This window comes from Prorops nasuta, unplaced genomic scaffold (genome assembly GCF_024137725.1).
Source record: "Prorops nasuta isolate Cenicafe-Biocafe unplaced genomic scaffold, Cenicafe_Pnas_1.2 PNAS00001, whole genome shotgun sequence".
NCBI classification, from domain to species: domain Eukaryota; kingdom Metazoa; phylum Arthropoda; class Insecta; order Hymenoptera; family Bethylidae; genus Prorops; species Prorops nasuta.
The window spans coordinates 15,683,484-15,699,290 of NW_027116798.1; the positions used below are offsets into that span (position 1 = coordinate 15,683,484).

Below are 15,807 nucleotides of genomic sequence, written 5' to 3' on the forward strand. Positions count from 1 at the left end.
GTGGATTTATGCGTGTTACTGATGAGCCTGCAAACTATATACATTGGAACGATCCTAATGAATTAGTTGATCGATTGCGACTTTTAATTGTATCAACCACCGCAGGTCATACAAACCACCATAATGAAATACAGTCAATAATAGAAGAGTTGCGTGAAGAGGATCTTATTCTATAAAAGGGTACAATTTATAAACATTTTCTTCAGTTGTATACCACACTTCAATATGTCAATTAACAAATTTGATATTGGTCTTAACGTAAGGAAAGAATTTAATATTGGTACATTAAATGTGACTAAAAGAGCACTGGATTTGAATAATAAAAAAATAATAAATTTGACTATTGATTCTGATAATAATACATGTGCTGTGAATATAAAGTTCTTGCAACACAGTTTAGCTAAACTGGAGGAAAAAATTGAAGAGAGAATAAATAAAAAAATACAGGAAATTGAGGCAAAAATTTTGCAAACAAACAGCAAGATTAATGATGGATTCAAAAAGTAATGTTTAGGATGCATCATACATTTTATACTCATGATAATCGATTGCTTTCGAAACAAAAAGAATCATGAGTGAAGAAAAGAAACAGCTGGTGCAAGAGTTGCATGTCCCTGCGAGAAGAAATTTTCCACGACGAAAAGTCATAATACGTGGTTTCGATGATCTCTGGCAGGCCGACTTGGTAGACATGCGTTCTTATGCTGACACAGGTTACCACTATATTCTGACAGTGTTTGATACCTTATCGAAGTATGGTTGGGCAGTAGCGCTTAAAAGAAAAAGCGGTAAGAAAGTGACCACAGCTATGGGAAAAATCTTAAAGCGTGGAAGATGTCCCAAAAATTTGCCAACTGATAACGGAAAAGAATTTTACAACAGCGAGTTTCAACTGCTTATGACAAAACGGGGAATAAATCATTACTCCACGTATAGCACGTTAAAAGCGTCAATAGTCGAGCGTTGGAATCGAACGTTAAAAACCGAAATGTGGAGACGTTTTACACTGGACGGTAGTTACAAATGGCGAAATATACTGCAACACAGCTGGTAGATGATTATAACGCACGAAGACACGGTACTATAGGAATGCGACCCGTTGACGTGAAACCTGAGCATGCTGAGCATCTGCTTGCTACTGTATACAGTAACAGTAGTATATCTATATCACCACACCGACCGTGTGAATTTCTGAACTTACTTTTTCCCTAGATGTGGTGGGGGTAAATTTCTGTGAACGTACTTTTTCCCCCAGATCCTAGTCGCGCCGCCTGGCGCTGGTATAGTAAATTTTTTTGCGGCGGCGCCTGGCGGCGAGTATAGTAAATTTTGTTGGCGGCTGGCGGCTAGGTGGCGGCGTGCGCGAGGTCCAGCCAGAGTTGCCAAGTGTAGTACAGTTGGGTGCAGAAATCTTGAGTCGGGCGAGGGGAAGTAGGAATCAGAGGGGCGAAGGGATTTCTAGGGAGTTTGTTGGTAGCTGTCAAATGGCGCGATTAACCCTCAATTTTGAATCGTAAACAAAAATAATATTTTCGGAAAACGATTGCGGAAAAGAAGGAAGGATATTAATACATAACAGAGAAGACAAAATATATCAGATGAGTATAAATTAATAACATCAAATGAAAATTATTGTGAATCTATAAAGAAATATACTTTGTGGTTATTTTATTTCTGTTACAGACTAAATCCTATTCTTCAAGAGTTTAAATCGCAGGAAAGAAATACTTAAAGACCAATGAATGAAAAAGGACTAATTTATAAAGCATTTCTGTGTGGCCAAGTAGTTTCAATAATTGTGACATAATGTTGTAATAGTGAATGTGTAAGCGATTATTCTCTATAGAAAGAAATTTTATTATAAAACAATAATGATGTATGATAATGTTTTGATTCCTATAATTATAAATTAAAGCTAGTTTAATTAAAATTTATTATTATAATTTCTTCCTTATCCCCACAAATTCTATACGTACATAGTAATTACATATTCTTGTAGAACCTATCTTTAAGCTACTCTAACTAAATTGCAACTACTTTAAATATGCAGGTCATAACTATTTACTTCAATAATTTTTATTATTCAATGTGAGATAAATTGTATAAAGTTTCTACTAATTTCTTATTCATTCGTCACATGCTTCCACATCTCGTATGACATTTATTTGCCTTGATTGTTCCTTCTTCTTCTAGATTTGAACACATATACCAATAATTCTCTAGATATTTTTAAATATGCTCAGATATGCTTATTCTGCTGTCTAATTGTTTCTATAATAATTAGGATGATTGGTAAATTATTGCTGTATTAAATTTGAAGAATGGACACTGGACTTATTGTACTTAAATATGTTTGGTACTTCATCCACATGATATCTTTTCCTTCCATTTGAGAGGATATTGTCGACCAATACGTTTATGTATACTGCTGAGTTCATCTTGTTTTTAGCTTCAAATTATATTTTCAAGCCACATATTTGGATATCCATTCCCAATATGCAATACTTATTTTATTATTCCTATTTGTTCATGAGACTTATCTGTCCTAAAACCTTAATTTATCCAGTCGCCATGTGTATATCCTATCATTTTCAGATGATTGACATATCTTTCTATCAATCCTGAAAAAATTATAATAAGAGTAAGGAAATAAGAGTATTCTATATTCAAAATGTATATTCAAACACGTTGCTGGAAAACTACTTGAAGCTAAAAAATAAGATGAACTCAGTATTATACACATAACTTTTAACGAACTTTATCTATCTAAGTATTATGAGAATATATTTCACAGAAGAGAGGCCCAATTTAAATAGCATAATTCAAATGCCCATTTTCCAAATTTAATAAGACAATGGTTTAACAATCATTCCAATATTTATAAAATTAATTACAAATCAGCATAATCATCTTATCTGCGTGTATTTAAAAATGATGATAAAATTATTGTTATGTTATAGACTAGAAGAAAATAGTGCAAAGGAGGGAAATAAATATCATACAAGGTAATATGCCGAAGGATGTGACAGACTCATAAGAAATTTGCAGAACCTCTACGCAATTTGTCTCACACTGTATAATAAAAATCATTCAAGCAAATAGTTATGACATGTAGATTTAAAATAGTTACAATTTTGTTAGGGTAACTTAAAGATAGATTCTACAAAAATATGTAATTACAATGTACGTATAGAATTTGTGTGTGATTAAGGAAGAAATTAAAATAATAAATTTTAATTGAACTAGCTTTAATTTATAATAATAGGAATAAAATCATTACCATACATTATTATTATTTTGTAATAAAATTTCTTTGTATACACAGCAATCGCTTACACATTCACTATTACAATATTATGTCACATTTATAGAAATGACCGGGCCATAGAGAAATGCTTTATAAATCAGTCCTTTTTCATTCATTGGTCTTTAAGTATTTCTTTCCTGCGATTTAAAGTCATGAAGAATAGGATTTAGCCTGTAACAGAAATAAAATAACCACAAAGTATATTTCTTTATAAATTCACAATAATTTTCATTTGATGTTATTAATTTATACTCATCTGATATATTTTGTCTTCTCTGTTATGTATTAATATCCTTCCTTCTTTTCCGCAATCGTTTTCCGAAAATATTATTTTTGTTTACGATTCAAAATTGAGGGTTAATCGCGCCATTTGACAGCTACCAACAAACTCCCTAGAAATCCCTTCGCCCCTCTGATTCCTACTTCCCCTCGCCTGACGCAAGATTTCTGCAGCCAACTGTACTTTCGGTACTACCGTAGTACCAAAAAGCGACATATCCTATAGCGTAGTACTATTTTAGGTACTACGCTATAGTCGCTGCTGATACTACTGGTCGGCGGAAATACGTCAGAGGGTAGAGACTGTAGAGGGGCCGCAATATAGATATTTCTAATTACTATATGAAAAATGGCAGAACATAATATGTCAAAATACATAATGCATGGTCCGTGAACCAAAACAAATGTTAGTATTATTGTATCATACCACAATAAAGTATTGTAAAGTAATAAAGAGTAAGTGACAGCTTCGATCTATCTGACAGCTGATGTACTTATGGTATAAGTGAATAAATAAAATAAAAATGCTTTTCCTAAATTGATTTTTAATTTTTATAAAATGGTTAAATGTAGACATTAATTAATTAGATTTGGTAATAAATACAAAAAATGCGTTTTATTATAACAAATGAGTTAAGGTAAAATAAACTCAATGTTTTTATATTAATCTGTTAACAAATGCATTTTTTTATTAATTATTGAGTCCAATAAATTAATGGTTATTCAAAAAAAAATTCCTTGTAATGAAAAAATTTTAAACTTCACCAAGACTCGAACCCGAGCCCACCGAATGACAAACCGCAACCTTACCGCTTGCAATACAGCGCTCACTTGATGTACGAAGAGCAAAACAGCCTTTTAAAGACTGATTACAATTCTTTCATTAATTCGTCATAAATGATCAAGAATTAGCTGTAATAATAAATACATTTATCTACATAGCATTATTGTACTAAATTTATTGTTTTTAATTTGAAGCATACATTTTGCATGAAGATATGATAATTTTAGGGCAACCATTCAGTACTCTAAATACATTAAACTATTCATATGCTCATCTATCATAAATTATACCATTACACATGTAACATATAATATAATTTAATTAATTTATGACAATGGAGCATATGAACAGCTTAATGTATATAGAGTACTGAATGGTTACCCTTAAATTATCGTATCTGCATGCAAAATGTATGCTTCAAATTAAAAACATAATAAATTTAGTGCAATAATGCTGTGTATATAAATGTATTTATTATTACAGCCAATTCTTGATCGTTTATGACGAGTTAATGAAAGAATTGTATTCAATCTTTAAAAGGCTATTTCGCTCTTGGTATAGCAAGCTAGCGCTGTAGCGCAGGGGGTAAGGTTTCCGTTTGTCATGCGGTGGGCTCGGGTTCCAGCTTGGTGAAGTTTAAAATTTTTTCATTTTTTTTTCATTACAAGAATTTTTTTTTTAATAACCATTAACTTATTGGACTCAATAATAAATAAAAAAAATGCATTTGTTAACAGATTAATATAAAAACATTGAGTTTATTTTACCTCAACTCATTTGTTATATTAAAACGCATTTTTTGTATTTATTACTAAATCTAATTAATTAATGGCTACATTTGACCATTTTATAAAAATTAAAAATCAATTTAGGAAAAGCATTTTTATTTTATTTATTCACTTATACCGTAAGTACCTCAGCTGTCAGATAGATCAAAGCTGTCACTACTCCTTATTTCTTTATTACACTTTACTTTTCCGTATACTAACATTTGTCTTCGTTCAAGCCGTTCACGGTGACAGGCTGTGAATATAATATATGTAATTTTTGATATATTACGTTCAGCATTTAAGATGGCGACTTACGCATTTCCGCTGGCAGTATACTTTGTGCAGTCTGCATTCCCTATATCAAAATTCACTTACTATAGTGCGTAGTACTATTCTAGATGGCGGACTTGGCAACGCTGGGTTCAGCCCCCGCTGCAGCCCGGCCTGTGAGGGGGGGGGGCGGTAGATTTAAAAAGTATATTTTAAAAAAGTTGGGAATGATTTCTTTGTGGTTGGTATTGCTGAAGGGTGGTGGAGCGAGGTAGAGTTTTGTTCCTCCCTCTCTCTCTGTTACTCTAATAAAAAAGTCCAGATACTGTGAACTAATGGTTCATACTTGTAAGGTGGTGTGGCCAAGCGGTCTAAGGCACTGGTATAAAAGAAACCAGTATAAAGTCCCTCTACGATTGGGTGGGATACTCGTGGGTTCGAATCCCACCGCCACTGAAAACTTTTTTTCTCTCTCACAAGGTCATCACGCGTGTGTGTGCGTTAGACACTCCTTTTAGGAAAATTTTTTTTTAAAAGAGGGAAAGATAGAGATGGAGAGGGAGAGAGAGGGGGAGATTAAACACTGCTAAATTCCGCATATTCGTACACGTTTCATCCTGTCAATCTAAAAATGTTTTTCGTTAAAAAAAAAAAGATTTTTATGTGGTATTGCACACCCAAAAAACACGTGTAGCTCCTTCTTTCCTCTTCTCCTTCAATGAAGAGTGTGATAATGTTAATCAAAATAAAATCATTAAAATTTTGTGTGGTATTGCACACCCAAAAACACGTGTAGCTCCTTCCTTCCTCTTCTCCTTCAATGAGGAGTGTGATAATGTCAATCAAAATCAAGTAAAAAAAATGAAAGAGGAGAAATATAGCTCTTTCCACCTTTTTTCTCTTCAAGAGAAAAAAAGGGTGATAATGGGCCATTCAACGTCAAAACAGACAGATTTCGGAGTACAACACCGATTTTTTTTTAAATATATGTTAATATATAAAAAAATACAAGACTTTTGACGCTAGTTTGAGTCAAAAATCTTTTTTCGTTTCGGAGATACGAGCTGTCAAAGTTTGCAGTTTTTGGTAAAAACACGTAATCTTTGAAAATTTATATCTCCTAAACGAATAAAGATAGAAGACTCTGGCTAGAACGAGTGAACTCAAAAAGAATCATACTTTATTAGAAAAATATATAAAAAAATAGTTTGTTTTAATTGGTTAAAACTATTAACAATTAAAATAAACATTTAAATTAACAAATGTGTTGTCATGCTCTGACAATTATAAAAAAATATCAGGAATGTTCCTTGGAATGTCCTCTACAAAGAAAAAAATTAAAACGCGTATACTCTCTTGGTGTTCATAGTGAAAAAAAATATTTTATCACGACGCGCACGGCCAGAAGCGTCGTTCGAGCGGCGTAAACCGGTAAGGCGCATGCGTAACTGAGCGCGACTAGTCTCTATATGTCAGATTCTATCAATCTATGAATAATGCGAGTTAATAACATGTTTTAATTGTTTGTTTATGTTTTTATAACTATTATAAATTAACAATATATTTATTATTATTCTGCTTTATAAGCAGTCTTTATTTATTTACAAAATAATTAGGAATAAGACATTTGAATATGGCATTGAATATACAAATTATATACTAATTTATATTTACATATTTTATTAAATTATGGCAGAAGAAAATATTATGAATATGAAATTTCTGTACTGAAAATATTTAACAAACTTTTACAATTGTATAATTATCTGATTGAGGAAAAGCTTTAGTTTGTAATTGTCTTTGAATCTATCGTTAAAAATGCACGATAATTTCTAGTTCCTTTAACTATTTTCACTTTTCAAAAAAATCTCGTACAAAGTGTTTTAATAAGCATTAAAATAATTTAAACGAGATTTTTTTGAAAAGTGAAAATAGTTAAAGGAACTAGAAATTATCGTGCATTTTAAACGATAGATTCAAAGACACAATTACAAACTAAAGCTTTTCCTCAATCAGATAATTATACAATTGTAAAAGTTTGTTAAATATTTTCAGTACAGAAATTTCATATTCATAATATTTTCTTCTGTCATAATTTAATAAAATATGTAAATATAAATTAGTATATAATTTGTATATTCAATGCCATATTCAAATGTCTTATTTCTAATTATTTTGTAAATAAATAAAGACTGCTTATAAAGCAGAATAATAATAAATATATTGTTAATTTATAATAGTTATAAAAACATAAACAAACATTTAAAACATGTTATTAACTCGCATTATTCATAGATTGATAGAATCTGACATATAGAGACTAGTCGCGCTCAGTTACGCATGCGCCTTACCGGTTTACGCCGCTCGAACGACGCTTCTGGCCGTGCGCGTCGTGATAAAATATTTTTTTTCACTATGAACACCAAGAGAGTATACGCGTTTTAATTTTTTTCTTTGTAGAGGACATTCCAAGGAACATTCCTGATATTTTTTTATAATTGTCAGAGCATGATAACACATTTGTTAATTTAAATGTTTATTTTAATTGTTAATAGTTTTAACCAATTAAAACAAACTATTTTTTTCTATATTTTTCTAATAAAGTATGATTCTTTTTGAGTACACTCGTTCTAGCCAGAGTCTTCTATCTTTATTCCTTTAGGAGATATAAATTTTCAAAGATTACGTGTTTTTACCAAAAACAGTAAAACTGCAAGCTTTGACAGCTCGTATCTCCGAAACAAAAAAAGATTTTTGACTCAAACTAGCGCCAAAATTCTTGTATTTTCTTATATATTAACATATATGTAAAAAAATCGGTGTTGTACTCCGAAATCTGTCTGTTTTGACGTGGAATTGCCTAATGTCAATGAAAATCATGTGAAAATAAAAGGAATGAGAAGAGAGAAAATTCATTAATCATGTAAAATTATGTCAGCTTTTCCTCTTTACCTATTTAAACTTCTGCAGTTTATGATAAGAAGGTGACGTATAAATGTGTGATAAATGAGAAACATTATGCAGCGCTGCTGCTGTTGCGTGGGGAAGTTAAAACTGCGAATTAAGATATAATAAGTGAGCGAGTTCTACGAATTAGTGCTGCGAACAGGGATTTAATTGAATAATTTCAAATTTAGTTTTACTGCTGATTGATTAGACAAAATATTAAGTAAATGAATTCTGTAGCTCTTTGATCAGGCCTATAGGATGAAAATCCATAGCTCTACGATTTTGATTCAGTCTATCGCTGAATATTACTGTATAAAGTTGAACATCGTGAATCTATGGAACCTACCAACGTAGATACATCATTGGAACTATTAGAAGAAAAACCATTACCTTCGCTGGAAATACAAGAAGAATCATTACCTTTAATAAATCCACTAACTCCACCTCCACGACCACCAACACCAATACCATAGGAACCACCAACTCCACCTCCACGACCGCCATCACCAATGCCACGAGGGCTATCATTTGAATTTCATTCACAACTATCGCCAATATTATGGTAATTACCAAATCCATCCCCTTCGCCACCACCATCAATATCATCGGAATTAACAATTCCATCTTCTTCACAACCACCACCACCACCATCAACATCTTAATTTAGTTTTCTAAAAGTAAGTAAAAAGAAAGGAAAGGGGGGGGGGGGATGAGCGGAGTAGGACAAAGAGATTAAATAATTTAAAACTTGAATAGAATTGATTATATATATTTTTTAGATTATGCGTGTGTGATTTACATTGATAAAGTGAAAAAAAATTACATACATTGATTATAGACATATATATTAATGTATAAGATAAAATGTTTGAATCAATATTACATATAAAAGAAAATAGTATGCCTTAAAAATCAGATATTTTTTTAATTTATCTTTATTTTTTTGTTTTTTACCGATGACGATGGTTTATTTCTTGATAATACAGTTTTTCCATTTCTCTTACGATATTTTCCAGCAATAGAATTATTTTTATTTTCTTCAGCAATTTTATTCTTATTTTCCTCATATAGCAATACTTCATCTTCGGGATTGATGTATTTTACCTCGTCTATGTCATTCTCTGCTGTATCATCATCATCATCATCAGCACCACCACCACCACCGTTGTCACAATCGTCATCGTCGTCGTCACCATTTTCAACGTTTACTTTACTTGGCCGACAGTTGTTCTTATTAATAACTCTCTTTTTCGTCAATATATTTAGAGTCATACTTTTTGTAGAATCAACATACATGACTATATCTTTTTTACATTCATGTAAAATGTTTATCAACATATTCAATAAATCCTGATCATTGCACATAAGAATATTTTGCAACCTCAACGGTAGAAATAGTGAATAATCATTATTCAATTAAAAAATTATTTTATCACCAAATTTATTTTTCATATTTCTTATATCGTTGATTATATATTCACCTTCGTTTAAATCAGACCATCTTATATTAGGCAAATACGATTCCATGCTACTGAGAGTATTGTTAATCTCTTCCAACCACTTCGTGATGATGTATGTAGAAGAATTATTTTTCTCTATACTTTATTCTATACTAAAACCAGAGATGAAACGGGAGATTGCTCATGCGAGGTCCCGAGGCAATCCCTACCGGTAGGCGGCGCTGGTGTTGGCAAACGCGTGTCTCAGGTCCATCTAACCCCTAACGCCATCTATCGGAAGAGACCACGAAGCACGAGCGTTAAGCTTAGAATAGGGTAAAACATATATGCATTGTTGCCAGAAAGCGGAATAAAGAGAGAGCGGAGATATTTTCTCGGACCTCTCTGTCTTTCTCGCTGTTAGCTTCTAGCAGAAGAGTCGAGGCAAAATCTTTCCGTTTCGCTTTGCCGAAAATCTACCAATATTCGATGTCATTTATATTTGCAGGCCAATGCCTTTATACATGATTTTTTCAGCATATTTATTTATCAGCATTGACTTATTTAAATCAATAATAAATTAAGGAAATGCGTATTTGATATATAATAATTATTTTAACTATAATTTCATCGTTATATTTCGCTTATTTCCGTAAAATCTGCATTTCTTTAGTTTATTATTGATTATTGTAAGTCAATGGCAATTAAAAAAAATTTAATCTTAAAAAAAAAAAAAAGTACCGATCAGGAATCGAACCCAGACCCACGAATCGCCACGCGATTACCTTACCGCCTAGACCACGAGGCTTCTTCAGAGAACCGTAAACAGATAGTCTTTTTAAGGGCTTGAAATCTTCTATTGAAACATAAATAAACGAAGAACCGACATCTTTATTCATTATTATTCTATGATAATGGTACACAAATTAAAGAATAATTATATAATGTAGATTTTCAAAAGCTTTTCCAATAACCAAGAACGGAAACTGCGAGCGTTGATTATTTATCTTCGTTCTTGGCTATTGGAAAAGCTTTTGAAAACTATTCAAAATATAATTATTCCTTAATTTGTGTACCATTATGACAGAATAATAATGAATAAAGCTGTCGGTTGCTCGTTTATTTATATGGTTTAAAAGAAGATTTCAAGCCCTTAAAAAGACTATCTGTTTACGGTGCTCTGAAGAAGCCTCGTGGTCTAGGCGGTAAGGTAATCGCGTGGCGATTCGTGGGTCCGGGTTCGATTCCTGATCGGTACTTTTTTTTTTTTTTTAAGATTAAATTGTTTTTAATTGCCATTGACTTACAATAATCAATAATAAACTAAAGAAATGCAGATTTTACGGAAATAAGCGAAATATAACGATGAAATTATAGTTAAAATAATTATTATATATCAAATACGCATTTCCTTAATTTATTATTGATTTAAATAAGTCAATGCTGATAAATAAATATGCTGAAAAAATCATGTATAAAGGCATTGGCCTGCAAATATAAATGACATCGATTATTGGTAGATTTTCGGCAAAGCGAAACGGAAAGATTTTGCCTCGACTCTTCTGCTAGAAGCTAACAGCGAGAAAGACAGAGAGGTCCGAGAAAATATCTCCGCTCTCTCTTTATTCCGCTTTCTGGCAACAATGCATATATGTTTTACCCTATTCTAAGCTTAACGCTCGTGCTTCGTGGTCTCTTCCGATAGATGGCGTTAGGGGTTAGATGGACCTGAGACACGCGTTTGCCAACACCAGCGCCGCCTACCGGTAGGGATTGCCTCGGGACCAAGGTTGCCAAGTGTAGTACTTTCGGTACTACCGTAGTACCCAAAAGCGACATATCCTATAGCGTAGTACTATTTTGGGTACTACGCTATAGTCGCTGCTGATACTACTGGTCGGCGGAAATACGTCAGAGGGTAGAGACTGTAGAGGGACCGCAATATAGATATTTCTAATTACTAATTTCAAAATACATAATGCATGGTCCGTGAGCCAAGACAAATGTTAGTATATACATACCACAAGTTATAAAGTAATATAAAGAAATAAAGTGACAGTTTTAATCTTACTGACAGCTGATGTACTGATGGTATAAGTGAATAAATAAAGTGACGAAATTTGTAAAATGTACATAAAAATAATTTTTAAAAGTATATAAAGGACTGAACATTTTAGATAAGTATAACAATAAATTTTATAATATAAAATGTAAGATATAAATATTTTGTGGTACTTTGTGGGATTTTATTTCAGATTAAATTATAGTAATGTGTTTACTATGTCACTGTGCTGAGGATGGAGCTATGCAGATTTTCAAAATTAAAATAAAGGAATAGACTAAACATAATGTGGTTATTGTGTCATCGTTGAGATTCAAACTATGTTAATTGAGACGGATAATAAAATAAACGAGTGAAAAAACTGGGTAAATACAATAATAAATAAAGAAGCTGACAAATTAGATATATAATATAAAATGTAAGATATTTTATAGTACTTTCTGGGATTTTATTTCAGATTAAATTATAGTAATGTGTTTACTATGTCACTACTGAGGATGGAGCTATGTGGATTGAACATTAAAATGAAAGGAATAGATTCACCATATTATGGTTACTGTGTCATCGCTGAGGATCAAACTGTGTTAATTGAGATGAATATTAAAATAAACAAGTCAACACATTGGGTAAATACGATACAAATAAAGAAGCTGACAGATTACATTTGTAATTTCAAATGTAAGATTTTATATAGTACGTTTTGGGATTTTGTTTCAGATTAAATTATTGTAAAGTGTTTACTATGTCAATGCTGAGAATGGAGCTATGTGGATTGAACATTAAAACAAAAGGAATAGATTCACCATAATGTTGTTTCTGTGTCATCGCTGATGAGGATCAAACTGTGTTAATTGAGACAGACATTAAAATAAATGAGTCAGCATTTTGGGTAAATACAATAATAAATAAAGAAAATGACAGAATAAATATATAATATAAAATGTAAGATGTTTTATAGTACTTTGTGGGATTTTGTTTCAGATTAAATTATAGTAATGTACGTGTGTTTACTGTATCACTGCTGAGGATGAAGCTATGTGGATCGAACATTAAAAGAAAAGAATAGATTCACCATAATGTGGTTACTGTGTCATCGCTGAGGATCAAACTGTGATAATTGAGATGAATATTAAAATAAAGAAGCTGACAGATTAGATATATAATATAACATGTTAGATATTTTACAGTACTTTGTGGGATTTTATTTAAAGTTAATATATGTAAAATAAAATTTTTGTTTTCTTTTTACAATTGTATCTATATTAATTACTATATGTTGCAATCTCTTAAAATTAAGCCTCTGCTTTTATTAGCAAACTAATAGTTCCACACGGCAGTGATGCCAGAATCAAGCTTTTAGCAACAAAAATGAAGATAAGCGCTAGCCAGCAGGAGTATAGAAAATTTAAAGGGAAGCGGTACAAACACAACTATGCCTGGAGAGCATAGGTGTGATTTGGACTTCAGGCAACATTGGCTTTAGAAGAAGAGCGACTACCGCTAACCGTGACATTTTTACGTGTTATCCGTGTGAAGTGGTGCTGCGTTTACCTAAAAACTCAAAGCAAATAAAAATGCTTTTCCTAAATTGATTTGTAATATTGATAAAATGGTCAAATGTAGCCATTAATTAATTAGATTTGGTAATAAATACAGAAAATGCGTTTTATTATAACAAATGAGTTGACGTAAAGTAAACTCAATGTTTTTATATTAATCTGTTAACAAATGCATTTTTTTATTTATTATTGAGTCCAATAAATTAATGGTTATTAAAAAAAAAATTCCTTGTAATGAAAAAAAAAATGAAAAAATTCTAAACTTCACCAAGACTCGAATACGAGCCCACCGCATGACAAACGACAACCTTACCACCTGCGCTACAGCGCTCACTTGATGTACCAAGAGCAAAACAGCCTTTTAAAGACTGACTACAATTCTTTCACTAACTCGTCATAAACGATCAAGAATTAGCTGCAATAATAAATACATTTATCTCCATAGCATTATTGCACTAAATTTATTATGTTTTTAATTTGAAGCATACATTTTACATGAAGATACGATACTTTAAGGATGTTCATGCAATACTTTAAATACAAAACTATTCATATGCTGGTTTATCATAGTTATTCGACTACATATAACAAATATTATAATATTACTTAATTAATTTATGATAGTTGAGCATATGAGTAGTTTTGTATATAGAGTACTGAATGGTTTTAAATTATCATATCTTCATGCAAATTGTATGCTTCAAATTAAAAACAATAAATTTAGTACAATAATGCTATGTAGATAAATGTATTTATTATTACAGCTAATTCTTGATCGTTTATGACGAGTTAGTGAAAGAATTGTAGTCAGTCTTTAAAAGGCTGTTTTGCTCTTGGTACATCAAGTGAGCGCTGTAGCGCAGGCGGTAAGGTTGCCGTTTGTCATGCGGTGGGCTCGTGTTCGAGTCTTGGTGAAGTTTAAAATTTTTTCATTTTTTTTTCATTACAAGGAATTTTTTTTTTAATAACCATTAATTTATTGGACTCTATAATAAATAAAAAAATGCATTTATTAACAGATTAATATAAAAACATTGAGTTTATTTTACCTCAACTCATTTGTTATAATAAAACGCATTTGTTGTATTTATTACCAAATCTAATTAATTAATGGCTACATTTGACCATTTTATCAAAATTAAAAATCAATTTAGGAAAAGCATTTTTATTTTATTTATTCACTTATACCATAAGTACATCAGCTGTCAGATAGATCAAAGCTGTCACTACTCCTTATTTCTTTATTACACTTTATTTTTCCGTATAAAAAACATTTGTCTTCGTTCACGCCGTTCACGGTGACAGGCTGTGAATATAATATATATAATTTTTGATATATTACGTTCTGTATTTAAGATGGCTACTGACGTATTTCCGCTGGCAGTATACTTTGTGCAGTCTGCATTCCTTATATCAAAATTCACTTACTATAGAGAGTAGTACTATTCAAGATGGCGGACTTGGCAACCTTGCTCGGGACCTCGCATGAGCAATCTCCCGTTTCATCTCTGCTAAAACACACACACACACAGCTTTCGTTTAATTGATAGACTGAGAAAAAAGTGGTATTGAATTACTATATATATAAAGTAGGTGGTATATGGACTTTCGCTTCCGGTTGCGTGAATGGTGGAATGGTGTGAGTGTGAGAGAGAGAAGTGAGGAAAAAGGAAGAATTTGGGTGAGAGTGAGGAGCAGAAAAGAGTGAGGAAAGAGAGAGGGAGAAAAAGCGGAAAGGAGGGTTAAAAAAGAGGAGAGTGGGAAGCAGAAGCGGGAAGCGGAAGGAGCAGCAAAGGTAGGGGATATTTTTGGAGGTTAGGTGAAGGGATAGAAAAAGGGAAGATAGAGCGGGAAAGGAAAGATAAGAAAGTGACACCTGTAGGAGAAAGTAAGAGGAAGAAAGGTCGGTAAGGTAGGGAGTGAAGAGATCTAAGGCGGGAAAGAAAGAAAAGGCAAGGTAAGGAGATGGAAGGAGGGGAATATGAAGGAAGGGGAAAAGAAAGGGAGAAATTAAGCTTAGGGAAGCTGGGAAAAGGGGAAAGTGGAGGGGAGAGGGGTAGAGCGGGAAGTACGGGAAGTATAGAGGAGTATATGAGGGGGAAGAGAAAGGATAGAGAAGAGGAAGTGGGGGAAGGATGGGTATTTCAAAAGAGTGCGAAGATGGGAAGAACGCCGGAGAAAGGAATGGAGAGAGGGATGGAAAAAATAATGGAGGCGCTCAATGAGATTAGGGGGAAAATGGAGGGATGGGAGGAGGGAAAAAAGGAAATAATAAGAAAGATGGAGGAGGTGAGAGGGGAGATGGAGAAAGATAGAAAGGAGTGGAGAGGGGAGATAGGGGAATTAAAGAAAAGGATGGAAAAAATGGAAAGAAAAGAAAAGGAGAAT

The 15,807-nt window shown here is 32.3% G+C and overlaps 1 long non-coding RNA gene across 1 annotated transcript; it reads left to right on the forward strand.

The window, feature by feature from the left end:
• The first annotated feature begins 12,167 nt into the window (after window positions 1–12,167).
• On the forward strand, window positions 12,168–13,383 carry LOC136774111 (uncharacterized). Its single transcript, XR_010822723.1, has 4 exons — window positions 12,168–12,225; window positions 12,318–12,486; window positions 12,578–12,749; window positions 12,842–13,383. It is a non-coding gene; the product is annotated as an uncharacterized lncRNA (long non-coding RNA).
• The last annotated feature ends 2,424 nt before the right edge of the window (window positions 13,384–15,807 follow it).